This window comes from Sceloporus undulatus, chromosome 1, assembly GCF_019175285.1.
Source record: "Sceloporus undulatus isolate JIND9_A2432 ecotype Alabama chromosome 1, SceUnd_v1.1, whole genome shotgun sequence".
In the NCBI taxonomy this organism is placed as follows: domain Eukaryota; kingdom Metazoa; phylum Chordata; class Lepidosauria; order Squamata; family Phrynosomatidae; genus Sceloporus; species Sceloporus undulatus.
In genome coordinates this window covers 313190159-313205676 of record NC_056522.1, presented here as the reverse complement: position 1 = coordinate 313205676, position 15518 = coordinate 313190159, and the positions used below count along the sequence as shown (strand labels likewise).

The window sequence follows — 15518 nt, the reverse complement described above, 5'->3', positions numbered from 1 at the left end:
CCAGTGGGTTTACATGGATTCAAACTTTGGTCTCCAGAGTTGTAGCCCAACACTCAAACCACTATGCCATGCTGGCTTTAGAGACTGGTCATTATAAATGACCTTCCATAAATTGCCAATCCCAAGATTTCATAGGATGTGGCTTTGGATTTGTAGTTTCTTGAGATACTTTGGATTCTGTGCCTGAGAACTCTAGATCAGGGGAGTTCACTAGATAATTCTAGGTACCTCACAGAACTATATTAAAGTATCACAGTATTTTAAAGGATAGTGGCATCAGACTTCTACCACTGTGTAGTATGGATGCACCTTATGGAAGTACATTTGCCTCCACGTCACTGCTGGCTAGAGGTCTGGTTAAATCATTGCAGGGAGAGGCAGGCTCCTGGGGGTGCATCTACACTACAGAAATAATTGAGTTTGACAGCACTTTAAATTCTGTAGCTCCAGCCTATACAATCCTGGGATTTGTAGTTTTACAAGGTGTGAAGCCTTCTCTGCCAAAGAGTGCTAGTGCCCCAAAAAACTACAAATTCCAGAATTCTGTAGGATGATGCTATGGCAGTTAAAGTGGTTTCAAACTACATAATTTCTACAGTGTAGATGTACTCTGGGTTATCACCCATTAGAAAAGCTGCCTGGGTGGAGGAACAACAAGCAACAGAGTGGTGAAGGTAGCTCTAGCAGCCCTTGCACATCTGGAGAGGAGAAGTTGGTGGCAATGTGGAGCTCACCTATTTTTTGAAGATCGGGTGGAGCAAAGGTGCTGTGGATTGGTTCCAGGAGGACTTACCTCTCAGGGGTGCCATACTGCTCAGGGAAGTGGGTGCATGCAACAAGAGGAACAGAAGCTGCAATGAAGATAAGATACTTTCTGTAAAATCACAGAAACAGTTTAGTCTTATGCATATATTACAGATAAATAAATCATACTGAATTTGATTAAATTCATTCCCAACAGTATGTTCAGGATTGTGGCCTGAAAGTTACAATCCGGTGCACATTTACTTGGACTAACACTGTAGTAGTAGACACGCCTAGGATTAAGCTATGGGGAAAAATACTAGTTCTGTTATTGTTTTTGCTTAGAATGTTCATTGTCTTCAAGGTAAAGTAAGAAATCTGGTTCTGCTTTGGTGGGTCAGTCTGTGTAGTGTGACAAAGCGTGTGTTAGGACATTTTATGTGTCATTCCTACACTGGAAAGAGCCCTGGGGTTCAGCTGCAAGTCATCAGGTGATGAAACAGTAAGTGATGAATGTGGGGAAGTTACCATCACTGTCTATCTTACAGGCCTCTCCACTTCTGATGTAGAGCAAAATATTACCAATGGTGATGCTTGAGGTTTTCCGGTTACTCTTTCAGATTTGGGAACTAACTATGTTTCCAAATGTAATTTAGAGGGGTCTACACATTGCTCTTACTAGTCACACTAAAGGGCAACAGACCTAAGAGGAAAACAGTGCAGCAAAGGATTAGTAAGACTTACAAAGCAACAGCAGCAAAGGGAATCAGGAACTTGACAACAGCTCATTGGTGCTAACTGTTCCTTCTCTCCAGAAACGATCCATGTATACCTTCTTGTAAAACAGCCCACACCCATACACCCCAAAAACCCAGAAGGTGGTCCTGTAGGAGTTAAACCACACCTTCCTATGGTTAATCTGTTTCTTTTTCTAAAATGACCAATTTTATGGTTGTTATGGATTATCAAAAGCATTTATGCAGCCCCATGAACTTGACAAACAGAGATAAAACAAGCTCCCTGCCCTGAAGCATTTACGGTTTAAATAAGAGCAAGACAAACACAAGATAACACATGGGGACAATAATACCAGCAGAGCAGGGTGTGTGGATTATTAGCAGTGAGGAAAAGGGTGTGTTTGCTCAGGAGCCAACTAGAGAGGGAGAAACTATGAGATCAAGATAGCGGAACTGTTAAAGGAACAGAGCTGGATTCCTCAGGGTTGACTGTCTGCTACAGACCCAAGGGAACAGCGTAAACATCAGAGCTAGGGAAGCACTGCCTTTCATTTTCACACATTGGCCAGATGTTTAGTGTACCTGGCAGTTTACAGAGTTTTTTTAAAAAAGGAAAGGTTTCTGCTTAAAAGAAGTTCACAATCTAGTGGCAAGCAAGACAGCCGAGGAAAGGGAAAGGCTAATGGCAAAGGATGAATGTGAATAAATGCACTGGTTGCCACTGACATTACAACTGCAGATGAGGACTAAGATTTCGGCTGTATGTGCACTGTAGAAATAACCCACTTTCACACCACCTTAACTGCCATGGCTCAATGCTATGGAATTCTGGGAATTGTAGTTTGTTGTGGCACCAGAGCTCTCTGAGAGAGAAGGCTAAATGTCTCACAAAACTACAATTTCCAGAATTGCATAGCATTAAACCATGGTACTTAAAGTGGTATCAAACTGGATTGTTGGTTTCTTTTTGGGGGGGGGGACTGCAAATCCAGCCTTAAGAGAAAAAGTGCTTCTGAAAAGAGATTTCATGAAGGATAGAGAATAGGCAACAGGAATAGATCCAGGCACAATGGGAGTGGTGGGATTAAGAGAACAGGAAAATATGGTGACTGAGAATATAAGTCACAGACACTGGGATATTGATAGATAAGGGCAGAAAAGCAGGACAGGGCAAGGTTATTGGAGAGTGTCACAAGTAGAGACAAAATGTTTGTGCTAAAGGTGAAGGGGATGGGAAACCAATGCAGAAATTAGCAGGAGCTTCCCACATTCAGAGTGTCAACAGAAGTGGGCTATTTTCGCAGAAGAGTTAGAGACATTGAAAGAGCACTGATGACAAAAGACCAGAGAGTCAAGGTTGCCATAGTCCAATCATGATCAGAGGATGACCTGGCATTTTCTTATCTTAGTCTAGCTATGTATTTGTAACATACCTTACCTTTCATCTCATGAGCTCAAAGAGAAATGCATGGTATTTCTCCCCATTTTACCCTCAAACAACTGAGGGAGGTAGGTTAGGCTGATAGGATTAACCCAAGGTTACTCATGGTAAATTCTTCATAGTCCAATCGCCATGAATGCATATTTGAACCTAGGTCTCCTCAGTTCACATCCAACACTTTTAGCTACTATCGCTCTGTTTGTGTGTTTGTTTACTTGTTAATCTGAAACACTTCTTACAAACAGTTCAATTACAATATGAAAGGAAGTATTAAAGCCAAAAACCAGCACTGAGGACAACATTAAGAGAGAAAAAACAAACAAGTTCAAATAGCCAACCTTAATGGGATTAACTTCTTTATGGTAAGTGAGGACTGAGATGGGTCCAAACACACTGCAGAAATAATCCAATTTGGGACCATTTTAACTGCCCTGGTTCAATACTGGGGAATTCTAGAAGCTGTGGTTTTGTGAGACATTTAGTCTTCTCTGTCAGAGAGCTCCGGTGCCACAATAAACTACAATTCCCAGTCTCCCTACCACTGAGCCAGGGCAGTGAAAGTGGTCTCAAACTGGATTATTTCTGCAGTGTGTTTTGGACCATAGTATATATGCAGAGGTGAAGAGCTTATCCTTTGCTGAGGGCCACATTCCCTAGGAGCCAGAGTCCAACATGAGTGCAACACCTTCTCCTCCTCCTCCTTCTATCTTCCTCCCAATTGACTAGAGGCAAAGAGATGGGTTGCTCTTGTCTGAAACAATTACTTGTAAAGGGCATTTAAAATTAGACTGAGGACCACAGGCTGCCCAACCCTGGCCCAGGTGGCATCCCTGCAGTGGGGGCTCCTGAGAGAGGGCATTACTGCGGCAACTGGGCTGGCATCAGATGAAGGTGGTACACACAGCAAGTTCTTTTCTTAGAAGTAGTGAGTCAGTAAGAAAGGTGTCCCTTTCTGTACACTGGGCTCAGGCCTCAGAATATTGAAGGTCAAACCTGCTCATTTTCAGCCCCAACTCAGGGCGACCCAGTGGATGAGACATCTCCAAGCCTCCCTGTTCTTCACTGCTCTGCTTAGTTCCTGCAAATCCATGCCCATGACCTCTCCAATTGAGTCTATCCATCTGCCCTGCAGCCTCCCTCTCTTTCTGCTGCCCTCTACTTTCCCCAGCATTATTGTCTTTTATAGTGAATTATGGCTTCTCATGATGTGGTCAAAGTATGACAGCCTCAATTTGATCATCTTGGAATCCAGGGAAATGTCTGGCTTTTTAAAGGTACCATAATTTTTGATTCTGCTGAGTAACAATTCCAGGTGCCAAGCCATTCACAGTTCAGCAGCTCTAGAGAGGGACTGAGATTAGATTCTGAATAATTTAAGTCTTGAACAGGAAAAAGAGACAGGATGGCAATTTTCAACAGGAGAATTAAGAGAGGGAGGAATAAAATAGAAAGCCCACAGGGTAGACAGTGTTGTTGTCTGTGTATATATAGAGAGAAGAATGTTTGGAGATTGGGTATAATGAACAGCAGTCTGGCCCATAGAGAGCAGTATAGGAAAAGGCAAAGATCTTTACAAAAAAGAAAAGAGCTAGGAAAACAGATGATCTGGAAGCAGAGGTGGCTGATAAAAACCCTAGAATTAGAATACTGAGGTCCTGCTGCTACTTCAATTGAATCTTATACAATCCCATGTTTTCCTACTACTTTTATACTCAGACTCACACAGAGGAATGAAAGAGATTTTATCAATCCATTTCTGTTAGCTTTTAGATCTTGCCTTGTGACAACCTGGCACTGGTTTTCCTCATGGACAATTTTCGTTTGAAGGCTGACAGCGGGTGTGGTGTCTGTTTGTCTCATTGAATCACTAAGCCACACCTCCTCGAAGTACACAAATCAACAAAACTTTTTGTGCTCCCTTTCCTTGTCACATGAGTATTTCAGCCATCAGCTTCAACCCAGCTTGGACTTAGCCTCTGTGGATCCTCAGATCACTTTAGTTTCCTTCATATCTCATCATGGGATTCACTTGTTCCAGATCTAGCATGACTGCAAAGCTCACAACCTACATAGGCATCTTATTGTGTGTATATTCTTCCAAGATGCTTGTTGACTCATGATGACCCCATGGATTTCACAGGGTTTTATCAGGCAAGGAATATTCAGAAGTGGTTTTGCCAGGTCCTTCCCCTGAAATATAGCCTACAGCACTTGGTGTTCATCGGCTGTCTCCCACCAAGTACCAACCAGAGCTGACCCAGCTTAGCTTGCAAGATCAGACAGGATCTGGTGCTTTTAGGATATTTAGGCCACTCACCTTATTGTCCTGCTTCCTAAATTCTGACTGTGGATAATTAGTGATGGTGCATAAACCTTCTTAGAGAAAAGAGAGTGTTCGCCTGCTTTTTGTCTGTAAACAAAGGAGTACAAAACTGATTAAATGCTTCCGCTATGTACAACACAACACCAAAATGTTTTCTTTCCTCCTCAGGAACCCTGTGATAAGAGCTCCAGGTCCCTTTATGCTCTCTCTACTGTTCTTCTTCAGAGAGCCACAATGTGCTGCCACCCACTCTCTATTTTACTCTCTAGGGCAAATCAAATCAAGCAACAGCCTTGCGTACCTCAGTTCCAAAGGCGCCTATCTTTACATGTCTACTCAAAACAAAGTGTCACTGGCTTCAATGAGATGCAAGTGTTAACAGGATTGTCACTCTAGTTAAGTACACTGAATAAATCCCAGGCTGCATCTACAAGAATTAATGCCGCTTGACACCGCTTTAATGGCCATGGCTCAATGCTATGAGATTCCGGGACTTTTGGTTTTGTGAGATATTTAGCCTTCACTGTCTGAGAGCTCTGGTGCCACAAGACATTACCAACCCCAGGATTCTACAGGAATTCTGTGGCACTTAAAGAGGTGTCATGAATTCTGCACTGTGGCAATCTTTAGAGTACCACAAGGCTCCTTTGTTGGTTTTGATGCAACTGACTGCCCTGCTGGAAAACAGTGTGTACTTAGGGTGTAGCCGCACTGCAGAATTAAAGCAGTTTAATACCACTTTAACTGCAATGACTCTAGAGTATGGAATCCTGGGATTTGTCATTTGGTGAAGCATCAGAGCTCTCTGACAGACGAGGCTAAATACCTCAAACTACAAATCCTGTAATTTTGTAGGATAGTCATAGCAGTTAAAGTGGTGTCAAACTGCCTTAATTCTGCAGTGTGGCTACACCCTAAGAGAGCTGCTACTTACACCTTTTGTATTTTCCCACTTTGCTTAGTTAATGTTTCCTTGGTGAAAATGAGGCTCTCTAATCTAGAACCATAAAGTTGGAAGAGATCACAAGGGCCATTAGTCCAACCCCTTGCCATGCAGGAATACACAACTATTCCTTTATTATTTCTTTATTAAAATATTTACACCCTATCCTATACATCTTTTCCTCAGAGGAGGTCATCAATCAGAACAACTAAGGCCATTTCAGTGCTGTACCTTGGCCTGAAATTGGACAGAAATGCATACAGATAATCTGTTTCCTCTAATTATGCCTGAAATTGCCCAGCCACCACACACTCAAGCACCTTGCCCAAGGGGATATATGCAATAGGGCAGTAGTTCCCATATACCTCTGGGTCCAGAGAGGTTCTCTTCAGGCAGCAAGCACCTCCCTGTGACATAATGAAGCATTTACAATCCATTGGGCCCACCTGGTCAATCTAGTCCTGCTAGATTTTATCAGCCAAGAAGGGCAAGGCTCCAGTTTACATGTGGTAGGCAAAACTGCTTTGTGCTTTTTGTCCACATCATCATGCATCAATAACTGAAAATGAACCCATAAAAACTGACCAGACAGTGTATCCTAGGCTCTGTAACAAGTGTAGTCTCAAACTGTGAGTGAATGAGAATAAGTTTTTCTTCAAAGTACCTAGCAAATATTTCATAGCAGGTAACCATGGGTTGCATACCTGAGTTCCTAAAAGACTCCTCACCACTTGGAAAAGTCCTATTGTGTGGGAGGTTGAGGATGCAAACCCAGAGGTATAGTATAATTTTTGGCCTGCCTCACTGCTGCATAGCAGGCACAATGTAGATTCTTTGCTGATTTCTGATAGCATTCACTTCAAGACCTATGCCACTTGCACTCTAGCAGTTGTCTTACTAAAGAACTCCTGAAAGAGGCCCATCTAACATCTGTTTAAAGACCTCCAAAGATGGAGAACCCACAACCCTCCAAGGCAAACTATTCCACTATCGAACAGCTCTGATGAAAGAAAGAAAGAAAGAAAGAAAGAAAGAAAGAGAAAAAAATTTAAAAAATGAGTTATTGATGATCAGGTCAAATCTCTTACAATTTCAATCCACTGATTTGTGTTAGTCTCTGGAACAGCAGAAAACAAGCTTGCTCCACATTGGAGCTGTACATGATTCCCTTCAGATATTTAAAGATAATTATCATATGACCTCTCAGTCCCTCAGTCTTTCCTCATAAGACTTGATTTCCAGACATTTGATCATCTTGTTGCCCTTCTCTGGATATGCCTTGCAGCTTGCCAACATGCTTCTTGAACTATAGTGCCCAGAACTGGATACAGTACTACAGGTGAAATCTGACCAGAGTAGAACAGAGAATCTATAGTGATTATCATACCCAGAAATCAGGAATTCAATCCAGGAATTTGTTTCTTCACATATTAAACATTGCATAGAAAAAAAGACGTGTGCCTTGTAGACTGCAGTAACTCCTGCATACTGCATTCCTATGCTGTTCATCCAGTGGGAGCATATCTGCTGGATACATGTAGGCACTTTTTGCATAAGCTGAAAGTCTGATTATGCTGAGTTGCTGCTCAAGAGAATAGCCTATGCGTGTCCTCCTCTATATACATGATTCCATTCTGTGAATGGAATGGGCACAAAGCTATTTGAGGACAGGATAAAGGGACAGGGATCCCAAAAATAGAGTATTTCACCCATTTAGACTGCTAAAATCATATAGGTCACCAATTGGTCAATTTGATTATGAGATCACGGCTACTCTGCTGATAATATGGTTATATCAATATTTGAGCTGACTTTGTAAAAGGGAAGGAAACCTATGCAATTGATTGACCACCAAAGAAAGAAAGAAAAAAAGGAAAAGGGGAGGGGGGATATAGTAACTTTTTTTAAAAAAAAGCAAAGGATGTGAGTTCAAAATTCACTGGGAAAAGGTAGCAACTCATGTCTACTAAGTTTAAAAATTGGCTAAAACCAAAAACAGGCTATTATGTCAGGTACAAGAAAGACTGTTGATGTATAGCTTGACTGCAAACACAACACAACTCAATTGAGTAGCAGTAAGCAATCAAATGAAACACCACCATAAAGTGTTTCACAATTCTTCTGTGTTAGTTCTTCCCCAGGAAATCAAAATCTTCGGGAACTATCACTGCTTTATAGAAAGCATTTCAAGTATTTAAAGAGCTTTGCATAAGTTTGCTTCAATACATGAGGAGGAAGAGCAAACAGACACTGCATGTAGTTTTCCGGCCTACAAATGTTTTAACAAGGATATATAGTTTTGCATAACGTCAATTAATCTACCTGAAACAGAAGAGACTGATAGGATTCAGTACTCTTTCTTTTCCACATTCAATATGTTTGGTGCTACTAATGACAATTTGACAGGTCTAACCATGGGTAACACCAGACCTTGGATTGGACCTGGAATGGGAAATGCATCTGTATCACTTTTTAAAAACACCTGTTGCCCCCATTAGATTAGGACAGGACATTAAATATCCCTGAGACTTAAAGGCATAGTGACCTGCCTGAATTCACCTTGTGAACTGATTGCTTTAAAACATCCTGTGACACCATAAGAATAACAAAGTATTACTGTACATACAGCTTTTCATCAGTTCCATCCCTGTGGTCTGTTAGTCACCACACAGGTCTAGGTTATAGCAATATGCAGATACAGATAGGTGGTGCAGCCTTGCAGCTTCTCAGAAATGGTTGAACCCTCTTGCAAACAGCTGGCTTAAGAACATAACTTCTTGTTACTGAATGATGTAATCTTATCTCCTTCTAGATACTCATGTATTATTTATAGGTGTAAAGTCAAGGGGATTATGGCTCATAATGTTTGTCTGGTACTGCGCCTGAGGATTTCTACAAAGTAATGATGTGTTGGCTACTCAGGTTGTGCAATGAGTGTTATTACCGTCATCATTTATTTATATAGTACTATCTCTGTACAGGGTACAAGTAAAAATGCCAACCAACCAACAAATAAATAAATAAATCTAGTTCCTTTCCCTCAGGTTTACAATATACTTAAGATAGGGCACAAAAGGAAAAATCCAACTGATACTCTTGTCTGAGCCAGGGCAGTGGCAGTCAGAAGGGAGGGAGGGCCTTTCATTTGATTCTGGGCCTATTATTATTGTTTTATTTATATACCACTATTCCAAAGATCATAGTGGTGAACAGCAAGTAAGCTAATTTGCCCCCAACAGTCTGGGTACTCATTTTAGCAACCTCGGAAGGATGCAAGCCTGAGTCGAGCTTGGGCCCTTTTGCTGGTCTTGAACTCGCAACCTTGTGGTTTTGAGTGAATGGCTGCAGTACAGGCATTTACCCACTGCGCCTAGGCATGATGAAGGTGTGCCTGCCTCTTCTTCTCTTCCTCTGCACCCAAGGAGAAAAGCACTTGTAAGCACATGCCCTCTTACCCCCCCCCCGGCCTTTGCATATTTCCTTTCCCCTTTTTGCTCAGACAAAAATCACAGCCTTTTTGTCTATGTATATAGAAATCATGCTATCTTTATTCAAACATTGCTCCTCCCATGTTAACAGCAGCATGGCACAGATAACATTAATGGATGGAAAACATACTTTTTTAAGATTGCAACTCCCATACTCCCCCATATATGAGTTATGGTCCAAAGGAAAACAATTTTAAGCCAAGGGAAAAAATTGCTCAGAACATTTTGCTTATTATCTACATTGAGCTGTTGGATGAGATCTTTAGTTTTTGTTTGGCAAAACCACCTTTGAGTCTTCATTGGCTAAGAAAATCCTGTAAATTTCATGGGATCACCATAAGTTAACAGGTGAAATGAAGGCACATAGACACACACACACACACACCATCTGTAGGCATTTAACTCACTGCAAATATGCTTCCGGTCTTAATCCAATGTGCTGGTGACAACATTTAACATTCTTAAACAGCTTTGAGACATTGCTACATAAAGGACTGCCTTTCCCTCCCTATATACACATCTGTTCACGGAGATGTGTTTGGAAGGCTCTCTTCTGTGTCCCAGAGTTTATCACACTTGGTCTGATTTCAGCATTAAAGAGAGATTAAAGCACATTTAAAGCATCCCACAAATGAAGTGGAAATGGTGAGTAATTGCACGAATAATGTGAAATCGTTATGCATAATTACATGATTTTTCCAGGATATTCACAGGATAAACTCCCCCATATTGCAGGCTAGGACCCATTAGAGGGAATTGTGATAGTTCAGTGGCAACATTTTGCACTCTGTAATATGCAAGTTAAATTCCTTGTCATCGGAAAGGACCTTATCACACTAATGAAATCCCACTGAGAAATGTGATTTAAACTAGATTTAAATTTTTTAAAAGCCTGCAAATGCGGGAAGTTTATCACACGACATTCCTGCAAACGTGAAATAATGCGAAAATAAACTGAACGTAAAATGAAGAAAAATGGCAGCTTTTTACTTTTGGTAAGTTCCAAAAGTAAAAAGTTGCCGTTTTTCTCCATTTTACCTCATTTTAACTTCATGTTATTTCACGTTTGCAGGAACGTCATCTGATAAACTTCCCTCATTTGCAGGTTTTTTCCCCTAATTTAAATGTAGTTTAAATCCCGTTTCTCAGTGGGGTTTCGCTAGTGTGACAGGGTCCTATGTGGACACATGACAGAAGGCCTTCTCTGCTCTAGCCTCCCACTTGTTGAATGTTCTTCCTTGGAGGTCCAGTTGGTACTCATGCTGACTTCATTCTGGGACCTAATTAAAACATGGTTTTTAACTTCTCTAAATGTGTATCCATGCTGTAGAAATGAAGCAGTCTGACACTTTAACTGCCATGGCTCCAGCCTACATAATTGTGAGACACCATAGCTCTCTGACAAGCTGGACTGAATACCTCAACAAACTACGAATGTCAGATTTCCACAGGATGGAGTCATGACAGTTAAAATGGTGTCAAACTGCTTTATTTCTGCAGTATGGAAGAGCTGTATGTTGTACGCCTTCAAGTCATTTTTGCTTATAGTGACCAGAAAGTGAACCTATCACTGGGTTTTCTTGGAAAGATTTGTTCTGAGAGGGGGGAAGTTGCCTTTGCCTTCCTCTGAGGCTGTGAGAGTGTGACTTGTCACCCGGTGGGTTTCCATGGCTGGGTGGGGATTAGAACCTGGTCTCCAGAGTCCTAATCCAAAATCACACTGCCTCTAACTTGCCTGTATCTGTACATATATGTGGTTTTACACTGCTTTCAAATTATTTACATTGGCACATATGTTTGTAAACTGTTAAAATTATTAAATTACTCCTAACTGTAGCAAATGTATTTTATTTATATACCACCCTAGTAGCTAGTGACATAGAGTGGGCTATAAATATCAAAATAAATAAAATACATAAATAATTTTCCTGGCTTTGAATTTCAGACAGAGGGCCACAATCCCTTCTTGGGAACCTTCCAGGGGCAGCACACCAGAGGTAGGCCAGTAAAAAAGCAAGCTCAAATCATCCAATATTCTGCCAGACTTAGTTCCTTTGCACTAATCAACTTTTAGAAAGACCCTGAAATGACCTTTTAAAAGAATTAAAAAGCTCTTGTAAAAGGCACTGAGCCTATGGGGAAAGCTAGAAAATAACAGCAACTGAGAACAGACTCTGCTTGTTCCTTTATTCCTACTACTGTATTTGCAACAGAATAGCATTCTGTCCTCCTTTAAAGAATCTAGATGAGGAAAATCAGAGACTAGTACTGTAGCTTCTTGAGCTGGACATATGTTACTGGCATGCAGACTCATGGCAACCCCCTGAATGAGACATCTCCAAGACCCCCGTCCTCCACTGCTCTGCTTAGGCCCTGCAGGCGCAGGCCTGTAACTTCCCTGATTGCGTCTGTCCATCTGGTGTGTGGCCTTCCACTCTTTGTACTCCCCTCTACCTTTCCTAGAATTGGTGCAGTACAGACTGCCCCAAAGGGGTGGGTCTGTGGCGCCCCTTTTATCTCTGGGTTGGGGGCAGGGCAGCCTCACCAGCAGCCCTGCGGCCCCAGTCTGGAGTTTTTCCGGGCCACGGAGAAGCAATAAAATGCCGCTTCTCCGTGGCACAGAAAAGGGGTGTCATTGGGGCTTCATGCCCTTGGACACCCCAGGAGCTGCAGCCATGGGAGAAAGGGGCCGCCTGGCCCCTTTCTCCCTGGCATCGTTCACGCAGCCATTTGGTTGCTGCGGGAACGATGCGGTGCCCAAAAAAACATTTCGGAGCTCCTTCCTGCACTGCGCCCAGGCTGCCATAAGCAGCCTGGGGTGGCGCAGACGTCACGCACGCACCATGCCGTTTGGACGTGGCACGTGCATGACGTCATTATGATGGTTCCCTTGTGGATGGGAGGCCGCCATGGTGATGCCACTGCCGCCACATACTAGGGTTGCGGGTTGTGCAGACACTCCACCCTCGCGCAACCCTAGTTCATGGCCAGGCCAGGCCCGGGCCATTCTTGCCTTTTCTAATGAGGCATGCCTTTTCATGATGTGGTCAAAGTTGACTTTTTTGATTTGCCTCAACTTTAGATTTGACATAATGAAATGCAGTCTAATCTAGGAAGTTCAACCCGTTTTACAAGCCCCCACAGGAAAAAGGAAATTTCCATCCACTGAATTCAATGAAACTTACTTCTGATTTTAGTTTTTAAGACTGTGGTTATCTAAGCTCTTAGGTTTGCCAATATGTTTGCATTCAGGGGCAGAGGAACGACCTAAGTCCAAAACACATTGCAGAAATAGTCCAGTTTGAGACTGGTTTGGCTCAATGCTAGGGAATTGTGCGAACTGTAGTTTTGTGAGACATTTAGCTTTCTCTGTCAAGAGAGCTCTGGTGCCACAATAAACTACAACTCCTAGAATTCCCTAGCAATGAGCCAGGGCAGTTAAAGCAGTATCAAACTGGATTACTTCTGCAATGTGGTTTGGATAATAGTCAATTAGCTTATCCCACTCAGGGTGACCATACATCCTCCTTTGGCAGAATATGTCCTCCATTTCATCTTTCTGTCCAGGGGAGGAATTACAAAATGCGCTCCCTCCATTTGGAGCAGGACTAAAAGAAGCAGGCATTTCTGTTTCTAGGAATGTTTTCAGCTTGTCTTTTTGGAATGTCCTTCCTACATTTGGGGGTCCCTCGTCCTCCTTTGTGACAGCTGGCCACCCTCCTCCCACTAGGGAACTGTAGCCTTTGCCACTGCATTTCCAGCCCCCTTCTTCCTACTTTCTAAAAATGTGACTAATCCTCCTTTTTTTTTTTGCAAAGAGGCTCAGGCCACAGACAGGGGAGGATCTGAGTATTTCCTGCAAGAGAAAGGGATTCTCATTGGCTCAAGGGCTTGGGTTTTTGCTCATGAAAAAGAGGGGCAAGAATAATATCCGCCCCAAATTCCCCCCTCCCTTCTCCTCCCCAAATCCTTTCCAGTTGCTGCAAAAGTTTTTGCTCCAGTTATTTCCTTCCTTTACGAGTTATGCCTGGCAGGAAAACAAAAAAATAAAGTGGCTGCCTGGCCATTGTTCCCAAAGTTAAAACACTCAAACTGCAGTTTAAATGAAAGTCTCAGCGTCATGCACTTTTGCAAGAGGAAAGATCTGCTTTTTGCAAGGGAGGATCTGCTTTTTGCAAGGAAAGACCTGATTGATGATTTAAGAAGAAAGAAGGGGTGGAGTGGAGAGAGAAAGTTTTGCTCCCAAGTTTTGAGCTGGAGGGCAGGGTAAAGGGATTGACAGTATATAAACATCCTCTTTTTTTGTTTTTAACAAGCAACTCTTTTTTTATGATATTTACATTCATGCGAGTGTGGGTTGCAGTTTCCCCAGTTTTCAATGAAAAGAATGGAGAGAAAAGGAAAGGAAGGAAAGAGGAGGAAGAGCAAAAGAAAGGAGGAGCTGCAAAGGCAGCAGAGAGCCTTGCTTTAAAGGGGAAAAACATTAAAAATGGAGGCAGTGAGTTTAAAGAATCAAAGCCTGCTCAAATTTGGGAGGCTTTTTGGAGTTGGGAAAAGGCAGCCTCTGAAGGTGCTTCTGGAAGCTGGGAGGAGGAAAGAGAGTGACCACAGGCTTGGTCCTCCTTTTCCAGGACGCGCCCTACATTTCAACCTTGGAGGAGTTCCAAAATGCCCTCCATTTTGAGCAGGACTGAGAAGTATCGATTTAATGTTTCTATATGAGTGTTTTTTTTAGCTCAGGGTGACCACGAAACATCCTGCTTCTCCATTTTAACTTTCTGTCTGCTAGGGATTCCAAAATGCTCTCCATTTTGAGCAGGACTAAAAAGCATGGATTTAATATTTCTATGAGTGTTTTTGGCTCAGGGTGACCAGACTTGGTCCTTCTTTTTCCAGGATATGTCCTACATTTCAACTTTGTAGGAATTCCAAAATGCCCCCCATTTTGAGCAGGACTAAGAAGCATGGATTTAATATTTCTATGAATGTTTTTGGCTCAGGGTGACCAGACTTGGTCCTCCTTTTTCCAGGACATGTCCTACATTTCAACCTTCTAATAGGGATTGCAAATGTCCTCCATTTTGTCCTGGCCCTTCTTTTCCAGGACACATCCTACATTTCAACTTTCTAATGGGGATTCCAAACGTCCTCCATTTTGACCCAGTCCTCCTTTTCTAGGACATATCCTACATTTCAACCTTCTAATATGGATTCCAAACGTCCTCCATTTTGAGCAGGACTAAGCAGCATAAATTTATATTTCTATTAGTATTTTTAGCTCAGGGTGACCAGGTGTCCTCCTTTTCCAGGGCATGTCCTCCATTTCAACCTTCTGTCCAGGAAGCATTCCAGAATGTCCTTCATTTTGAGCCTAAGAAGCATGCATTTATATTTATCTGTGTGTTCTCAAGTGTTTTTGTTTTGGAAACGTCCTCCATTTTTGCAGTGCCCTGTCCTCCTTTGCAGTGAGGACAGCTGGTCACCCTGGGAAGAGCTAAAGTACTCAAACTTTTACAAAGTTATTTTTTTGGGGGGGGGAGAAGAGTTCCCTCCCTCCAAAAATAAAAGATAAAGGTTTAGCTGGAGGGCTGCTGGCCAGTTGCTTAACTGCAATGGAAAAATGCATTTCTCAGGCGGTTTCATAACAGCCCCAGCTTTCTGGTTTGTGTGTGTGACCCATTACAGTAACAACAAAAACCAGTGGAAATAGGAAGGAAGCATATGCATGGCTAATATTTCCACTTCGGTTCCACTCCCAATGGAAGAGGCAAGGCTGGGTTGCTGCTGCAAAGTCTTGTCCCAGTCCCAGGAGCAAACTGCAGCAGGAGGCCAGGAGGGCTGC

The 15518-nt window shown here is 42.4% G+C and overlaps 1 long non-coding RNA gene across 4 annotated transcripts in view; it reads right to left on the bottom strand.

Annotated features, from left to right (window-relative positions):
* LOC121929984 overlaps positions 1-1813 on the bottom strand; it is a 47483-nt gene extending 45670 nt beyond the window's left edge. For all 4 annotated transcript variants that reach the window (XR_006103792.1, XR_006103789.1, XR_006103793.1 and 1 more), the window contains exons 1-2: positions 1489-1813; positions 735-851 (exon numbers count right to left, since the gene is read on the bottom strand). This is a non-coding gene — a long non-coding RNA (uncharacterized LOC121929984). The remainder of the gene's footprint in view (positions 1-734; positions 852-1488) is intronic.
* Between the last annotated feature and the right edge of the window lie 13705 nt (positions 1814-15518).